This window comes from Somniosus microcephalus, unplaced genomic scaffold (assembly GCF_052327205.1).
Source record: "Somniosus microcephalus isolate GS21.2 unplaced genomic scaffold, FLI_Smic_1.0 unresolved_chr4, whole genome shotgun sequence".
Taxonomy (NCBI): Eukaryota; Metazoa; Chordata; class Chondrichthyes; order Squaliformes; family Somniosidae; genus Somniosus; species Somniosus microcephalus.
The window spans coordinates 1,320,013-1,328,561 of NW_028225182.1; the positions used below are offsets into that span (position 1 = coordinate 1,320,013).

Here is an 8,549-nt window from a genome sequence, read left to right on the forward strand (position 1 = left end):
ATCTGTTCCATGACCTTTTTTTTCCAGTTCTGACGAAAGGTTATCGAACTGAAACGTTACCTCTGTTTCTCTCTTCGCAGATACTGCCTGACCTGCTGAGTATCTCCAGCATTTTCTGTTTCAATTCATATTTCCAGCATCTGCAGTATTTTCTCAGTTCACATTTCTTTCATTCTGCAAAACAAGGATATCGCTTAATTAATGACGCTTTGACAGCAACATAAAAGTTTAACAAAATAACTACCGCCCAACGTGGGGCTCGAACCCACGACCCTGAGATTAAGAGTCTCATGCTCTACCGACTGAGCTAGCCGAGCTTGTTGAAACATCATTGCCTTGTCGCTGATTGCAGTCAGGAACCTTGTTGCTCCGGCCCGGTCACAACAGCATGTCTGAGCCGCGTTTCTGCAAACTACGAAACTGGTTCTCCAGAAGCCCAAGGCGTATAAGGAGCTCAAGCAGCAAAATCCCATTCATTAACCACAGGGGTTCAGGCAAATTTCTGATCGAAAATCGCTTTCGTCCTTGTCAATATCTCTTGTCTATTTCCCGGATATTCCCGATTCTGTCTGTCTCTCTGGCTCTGTTTATTGTGTCTGTGGCCACCTGTGGGTAGATTTTGAATGAATACCTGTGTTTGTGTCTGCTTGTTACTTTAAACAAATGAGGGCATCATGCGCTTCTGTGCATGACACTGAGGAATCAGGAGAAGGCAGGAGGAATGAAACAGTGTTTGTGGAAGGTGTATATATACAAACTATGAGCATCTATGGTTATGTTGTGGACCTCATGGCGCAACGGTAGCGCATCTAACTCCAGATACGAAAATCTGCATGTTCAAATCTAATCAATCTCCCAACTGAGCTATTTCAGCGTTGTGTGGTGGCACTTCAAACAGCCCCAAAACGCACTGTTTCCTGACCGGGAATACTAACCCGGGCTGTGGTGGTGAAAGTGCCTGAATCTTAACCAGTAAACCACCAGTAAAAGATGCAGCAAGTCTCCTGCCAGCAACGCAGTGTTTCCTGCCTGTTCCTTTGCAATTCAGATCCTTTCACGCCAGGCAAACTTTTCGGACAAAATGATATTTTTTACATGAGAACACAACAGATGTGTTCGCGAAAGCACGGCACCAAGTGCGGGTAGGCATCCACTTGAAATCGATTTCCTTCAGTGGTTTTCTCTGGATGTTGTCTCTCTCGGTGCCGGCGAACATTTCATTGATGCATTTGTCCTGAACTGAAGCCTTTTCCCCATCTCTCAGGGTCAGAGTTGTTCTGTCTGTCTATTACCTGCCTGTTACCCTTATCGGGAACAGGCCGCCTGTTCAACGTTCAACAGCAAACCCAGAAAGACAAATGAACAGAAAGATGTGTCTCTCAGCCCCGGTGGCAAAGGATGTTAATCCAAATATATCCCCCGTGAGAGTCTGTGTGCATTGGCTTCATTAAAAAGTTTGTATTGGAAATGTGCGGGAAAAGCGTAAAATTATGAAAACATCCCAATGGCCCACACGGGGATCGAACACTCGACCTTGACATTATTAGCACCGCGCTCTCACCAACTGAGCTAACCGGCCACAATGCTCCCGTTCGCCAGGCTCAAACCCAGGCTGGGAGATTGCATTTCAGGCTCACACTGGGTGACCGAGTTACTGCACAAACATTGAACACACCACATCGGTTAAACATTGTTAACTGTTCGTATTTACAACTGGGCAGAGTGTAAATCGAAACTAACAGAAAGACAGCTCTGTGGTCTATCAAACCTCATTCTAAAATTTATTATCGCACCACAGCCCCTCCCACAAACACTGTTCCGGTATAAAAGCAGACGGCGGGACCCCGACTGGATTCGAAACTGCAGCGGATGGTTAGAGCCGGATCCAGCATGTCCGATGTGGTTTCACTCCCATTCGTTTGGGAAACGTGGCATCAGGAGCGTAAAATTTCTCCTCATTCGCTCCTCTTGCAGTGAAGGAGACAGAAAGTAACTAAAACCTACCGAAACCCGTGATCTTAAGATCTTCAGTCTAACGCTCTCCCAACTGACCTATTTCGGCTTCACATCAAAGGCAGTATTCTGTCGTTCTTTTGGAGGATTTTCTATCCCCGGGTGGAATTGAGCCTCTCACTCATTCCTCACTTCGGACAATGTGACCCGACCAGATCTCGGAGCTCAGGTTGTGTTAATGTAAAGCTGCAGTGTTGATAAAGATACAAAGCTGACACAGCACGGGGGGCCTCACCGTGTTGGACACAGCGTGAAATGCAATGACATGTGCAAATAAAGTTACAGAGCACAACACATGTGTAAAATTCCCTGTTCTTTTCTCCACACTGATGGGTTGTGAAGCAGAGATGGGCCGAAGTCTCAATGAGCCGCACTGATCACGCGCCAAATCAAGTTCAATCTTCAGCTGCAGGTATGGTGCTGAGCCCGACACAGAAGTGAAAATGCCCGTGGTTCTTCGTTCCTCACACAGTGGGCTACTGAGCAATACAGGAAGGACTAATGAACATCTTAATGCTCACGTTATCACGGGCCACGGACTCTCTGATTCCAGGCTTGCACACGTTGATAAGTTTCAAAATTTGCATTTTTCACACTGGCAATGAATTAATCGATAGCCGTGCCTGTGATAAGCTAAGTTTGTTAGGGAGGTGCAGTGGGCAAGAAGATACACGGAAGACTGATTAAAACCGTGACTGCCCTGACACTGTGAGCTGCAGTTAAATGTTGGCAACATTTAAAGTCAGCCAGTCTAAATTTGACAAAAATCAATTCCTGCTGACTTTGAAACAGCACACATTTTACAGAAATCAAGGATGTGTATTTTGTATCGCTGTATGAAGAGTGAAGTTGAGCAGCGGTGCGGAAAGTTGAATCAGGGGCAGAGTACTGCTTCGTAAGGGTGCGTTACAAGGTGGCAATTCAACCAGCCCCAAAATGCACTGTTCTCTGACCGGGAATTGAACCCGGGTCGCGGTGGTGAAAGCACCGAATCCTAACCACTAGACCACCAGGGAAGCTGCAGCCAGCCTCCTGCCAGCAAGCACATCAACGCAGTTTTTCCTGCCTGCTCCTTTGTGTGGTAAACCACTGTTGTTGTTGTTGTTGTTGTTGTTGTTGTTGTTACACACTGTTGTACCTATGCATGCCTCAACATGTCTCGGCTGGCTCCACCCACACAGGCCCAGGTATAAAGGTGATTGACCTGCAGCCCCCTGCCTTCTTCGAACCCAGTCAACCACGAGAGGCATGCTCTGTTCTTTGCTAATAAAAGCCTTTAGTTACTCTCTTAACTCTCAGTCTTTTATGAGTCATTGATAGCGCATCAATTTTATTAGCAAAAACAAAATCTCGACAAACGCTGAACAGCAGGCTGCTGCACCAAACGCTGAACAGCAGGCTGCTGCACCAAACGCTGAGCAGCAGGAGCTGCTGCGAGCCCTCAGACCAACATGCCTGGACCTCGACCCCCAAGAAGCGAGTTCGGCTACCAAATTCGCGCATTGGCTGCGTTGCTTCGAGGCCTACCTGCAAGCCTCAACAGTGACCCTGGACGAAAACAAGTTGGAAATCCTGGCCTCAAAGGTGAGCTACCAAGTTTATACAATAATCCAGGACGCGACGTCCTACGCGGCGGCTATCGGTATGCTAAAAGGGCAATACGCACGCCCGGTAAATAGGGTCTATGCCCGGCACCTCTTAAGATCCCGCAGACAGCAGCCCGGGGAATCGGTGGAGGCCTTCCTATGGGCACTACGGATACTCGGCCGAGACTGCGATTGCAAAGAAGTATCAGCCACAGCACACAAGGAGGGACTGATCCGAGATGCTTTCGTTGCGGGTCTAAGGTCCGACTACTCCCGGCAGAGACTGTTGGAAAAGGGAGAAATGGACCTGAGAAAGGCAGTGTCCCTCGCGCTCTCGCTCGACGCGGCTGACAGGAATATGGACGCCTTCTCCCCTAACCGCTCCGCAACGTAGACGCCACAACCTTGGGTCATGGGACCACCACCTTCAACTGCTGCTGCGATGTCCAAGGCACAGAAATTTTATTTTTGTGGCCAGACAAAACACCCCAGAGCACGCTGCCCAGCGAGAAACGCTACCTGCTCCGGCTGCGGGAAGAAAGGACACTATGTCAGCGCCTGCAAAGGTAAAACCGCTAACGCCAGCAGCGCCGCGTGCAAACCGTGGGGGCAGCCATCTTGTCCGCCATCTTGGGCTCCCCCAGCTGCGTGGGGATCGGGACCATGGGCGCCGCCATTTTGTCCACCATCTCGGACGTCTCCAACTTCAACCACGGGGGACCCGGACTCAACCACCGCCTCATCTGACGACCACATCGACTCGCTCGACCATACGCTGGCCTCCGTGACACTGGACCAATCTCTCCCTCATCAACTGTCCAGGTCCATGATGGCCATTACGGTAAACGGCCGTGCCACTACCTGCCTTTTTGACAGCGGGAGCACGGAAAGCTTTATCCACCCCGACACGGTGCGCAGTTACTCTCTCCCGGTCCTGCCGACGCGACATCGGATCTCTTTGGCTTCCAAAGCCCAGTCAGTGGACGTCGGTGGCTACTGTGTAGTGACCCTTTCAGTAAGGGGCGCAGAATACAAAAATTTTAAACTCCTGGTCCTGCCCCATCTTTGCGCTGCCGTTCTACTGGGGTTGGATTTTCAGTGCCACCTTAAGAGTGTCACATTAGCACACGATGGACCCCTCCCCCCACTCACAGTCTGCAGCCAGCAGCTTTTAAATCGCCCACCATGCACCATTTGCAGCCTCTCCACCCTTAAAGTCCCCCCCCTCTTGTTCACTAACCTCACCCGCGACTGTAAGCCCATCGCTACCAAAAGCAGGCGTTACAGCGCCGGGGATAGGAGCTTCATTAAATCCGAGGTAGCAAGACTCCTGAAGGAAGGGATTATTGAAAGTAGCACCAGCCCATGGCGAGCACAAGTGGTGGTAGTGAAGACTGGCGAAAAACAGAGCCTAGTTATTGACTACAGCCAGACGATCAATCGCTATACCCAGCTAGATGCATACCCACTCCCCCGCATATCTGACATCGTCAATCAGATAGCACAATACCGGGTGTTCTCGACGATTGACCTGAAGTCGGCATACCACCAGCTCCCCATCAGGGCTGAGGACCGCCAGTACACAGCTTTTGAAGCTGACGGTCGTCTCTACCACTTCCTCAGAGTTCCCTTCGGCGTCACCAACGGAGTTTCAGTCTTCTAACGGGAGATGGACTGGATGGTCGACCAGAATGCGCTCCAGGCCACTTTCCCCTATCTAGACAACGTCACCATCTGCGGCCACGACCAGCAGGACCATGATGTTAATCTAGAAAAATTCCTCCGTACGGCCCAGCGGCTGAACCTAACATACAACAAGGACAAATGTATGTTTCGTACCAAGCGCCTTGCCATTCTTGGCTGTGTAGTGGAGAACGGAGTCATCGGCCCCGACCCCAACAGGATGCACCCCCTTATGGGGCTCCCCCTCCCCCACTGCCAAAAAGCACTGAAGAGATGCCTAGGGTTTTTCTCGTACTATGCTCAGTGGGTGCCCAAATATGCAGACAAAGCCAGACCCCTCATCAAGTCCACCTCCTTCCCCTGACAGCAGAGGCCTGTGCAGCCTCCACTCTCATAAAAGGAGATATTGCGAAGGCCACAATGCACGCAGTGGATGAGTCCATCCCTTTCCAAGTGGAGAGCGACGCATCCGACTTTGCCCTAGCTGCAACCCTTAACCAGGCGGGGAGACCCGTGGCCTTTTTCTCAAGGACCCTCCAGGGCCCCGAGATTCGACACTCCTCTTTCGAAAAGGAGGCCCAGGCCATTGTGGAAGCTGTGCGACATTGGAGGCATTACCTGGCCAGAAAACGATTTACCCTGCTCACTGACCAGCGTTCAGTAGCTTTTATGTTTAATAACAAGCAGAGGGGCTAAATCAAGAACGACAAGATCTTGAGGTGGAGAATCGAACTCTCCACCTCCAATTATGATATCTTGTACCGGCCCGGGAAACTCAATGAGCCCCCAGATGCCCTATCACGTGGTACATGCGCCAACGCGCAGGTCGATAGACTGAAGACCCTCCACAATGTCCTCTGCCACCCGGGGGTCACCAGGTTTTTTCACTTCATCAAATCCTGTAACCTGCCCTATTCCATCGAGGAGGTCAGGACCATGACCAGGAACTGCCAAATCTGTGCCGAGTGCAAACCGCATTTTTATAGGGCAGACAGAGCAAGCCTGATCAAAGCCACGCGCCCCTTTGAACGGCTGAGCGTCGATTTTAAAGGGCACCTCCCCTCCTCCGACCGCAATGTGTACTTCCTCAACACAATTGATGAGTACTCCCGTTTCCCGTTTGCCATCCCTTGCTCAGACATGACCAGTACCACGGTCATTAAATGTCTGAATGACCTCTTCACCTTGTTCGGTTTCCCTAGCTATATTCATAGCAACAGGGGCTCATCCTTTATGAGCGACGAACTCCGGCAGTACCTGCTCTCGAGAGGTATCGCTACAAGCAGGAACACCAGCTACAACCCCCGGGGGAATGGCCAGGTGGAAAGGGAGAATGCGACAGACTGGAAGGCAGTCCTTTTAAACTTGAAATCTAAGGGCCTTCCGACCTTTCGCTGGCAGGAAGTCCTCCCTGCGGCGCTCCATTCCATTCGGTCACTGCTCTGTACAGCCACCAATGCTACCCCTCACGAGAGAATGTTCTCCTTCCCCAGGAAGTCCACATCGGGGATCTCGTTACCGACATGGCTGACTTCTCCAGGACCCGTCCTACTGCGGAAGCACGTGAGGTCCCATAAGATGGACCCCCTGGTCGAGAGGGTGAGCCTCCTCCATGCCAACCCTCAGTATGCTTACGTGGTGTACCCGGACGGGCGGGAGGACACAGTCTCCATACGAGACCTCGCACCTTCGGGTGCTCCCGAAACACCCCCCTCGCCACCCACCACTACCCACGCCTACCCCCAGTACGCTTACGTAGCGTACCCAGACGGGCGGGAGGACACGGCCCCCACACGAGATCTCGCACCTTTGGGTGCCCCTGAAACACTACCATTGCCATCCACCACTACCCACAACCCAACCCCGCTAGACGGCATGCCGCAGCCCCAGGACCCGTCATTGACCACCCAACCACTCAATGAGACGCCAGACTCAACGTTGGATGCTGCACCATCACCGCCGCCACCATGACGATCAGGACGGCATACAACGCCACCTGATAGACTTACTTACACGAACCTTTAGTACCCTTCACCCCGCCGGACTCAATTTTAATCAAGGGGTGAATGTGGTAAACCACTGTTGTTGTTGTTGTTACACACTGTTGTACCTATGCATGCCTCAACATGTCTCGGCTGGCTCCACCCACACAGGCCCAGGTATAAAGGTGATTGACCTGCAGCCCCCTGCCTTCTTGGAACCCAGTCAACCACGAGAGGCATGCTCTGTTCTTTGCTAATAAAAGCCTTTAGTTACTCTCTTAACTCTCAGTCTTTTATGAGTAATTGATAGCGCATCACTTTGCAATTCAGATCCTTTCACGCCATGCAAACTGTACGGACAAAATTATATTTTTTACATGAGAACACAACAGACGTGTTCGCGAAAGCACGGCACCAAGAGCGGGTAGGCATCCACTTGAAATCGATTTCCTCCTGTGTTTTTCTCTGGATGTTGTCTCTCTCGGTGCTGGGCGAACAATTCATTGATGCATTTGTCCTAAACTGAAGCCTTTTGCCCATCTCGCGCGGTCAGAGCCGCTCTGTCTGTCTCTTACCTGCCTGTGACCCTTATCGGCAACAGGCTCCCTGTTCAACTTTCAACAGCAAACGCAGAAAGACAAATGAACAGAAAGATGTGTCTCTCAGCCCCGGTGGCAAAGGATGTTAATCCAAATATATCCCCCGTGAGAATGTGTGTGCATTGGCTTCCTTATAAAGTTTGTATTGGAAATGTGCGGGAAAAGCGTAAAATTATGAAAACATCCTGATGGCCCGTACGGGGATCGAACGCGCGACCTTGGCGTTAGTTAGCACCACGCTATCACCAACTGAATTAACTGGCCACAACGCTTCCGTTGGCCAAGCTCGAACCCAGGCTAGGAGATTGTCTTTCAGGCTCACACTGGGTGACCGAGTTACTGCACAAACATTGAACACACCACATCGCTTAAACATTGTTAACTGTTCGCATATACAACTGGGCAGAGTGTAAATCCAAAGTAACAGAAAGACAGCTCTATGGTCTAACAAACGTCATTCTAAAATATATTATCGCACAACAGCCCCTCCCACAAACACTGTCCCGGTATAAAAGCAGACGGCGGGACCCCGACTGCAGTCGAATGTGTGGCGGATGGTTGGAGCCGGATCCAGCATGTCCGATGGGGTTTCATTCCCATTCGTTTGGGAAACGCGGCATCAGGAGCGTAAAATTTCTCCTAATTCGCTCCTCTTGTAGTGAAGGAGACAGAAAGTAACTAAAACC

The 8,549-nt window shown here is 50.8% G+C and overlaps 1 non-coding gene across 1 annotated transcript; it reads right to left on the minus strand.

The window, feature by feature from the left end:
* Positions 1-244: 244 nt before the first annotated feature.
* On the minus strand, positions 245-317 carry trnak-cuu (transfer RNA lysine (anticodon CUU)). The gene has a single exon. It is a non-coding gene; the product is annotated as a tRNA-Lys (tRNA).
* Positions 318-8,549: the final 8,232 nt, after the last annotated feature.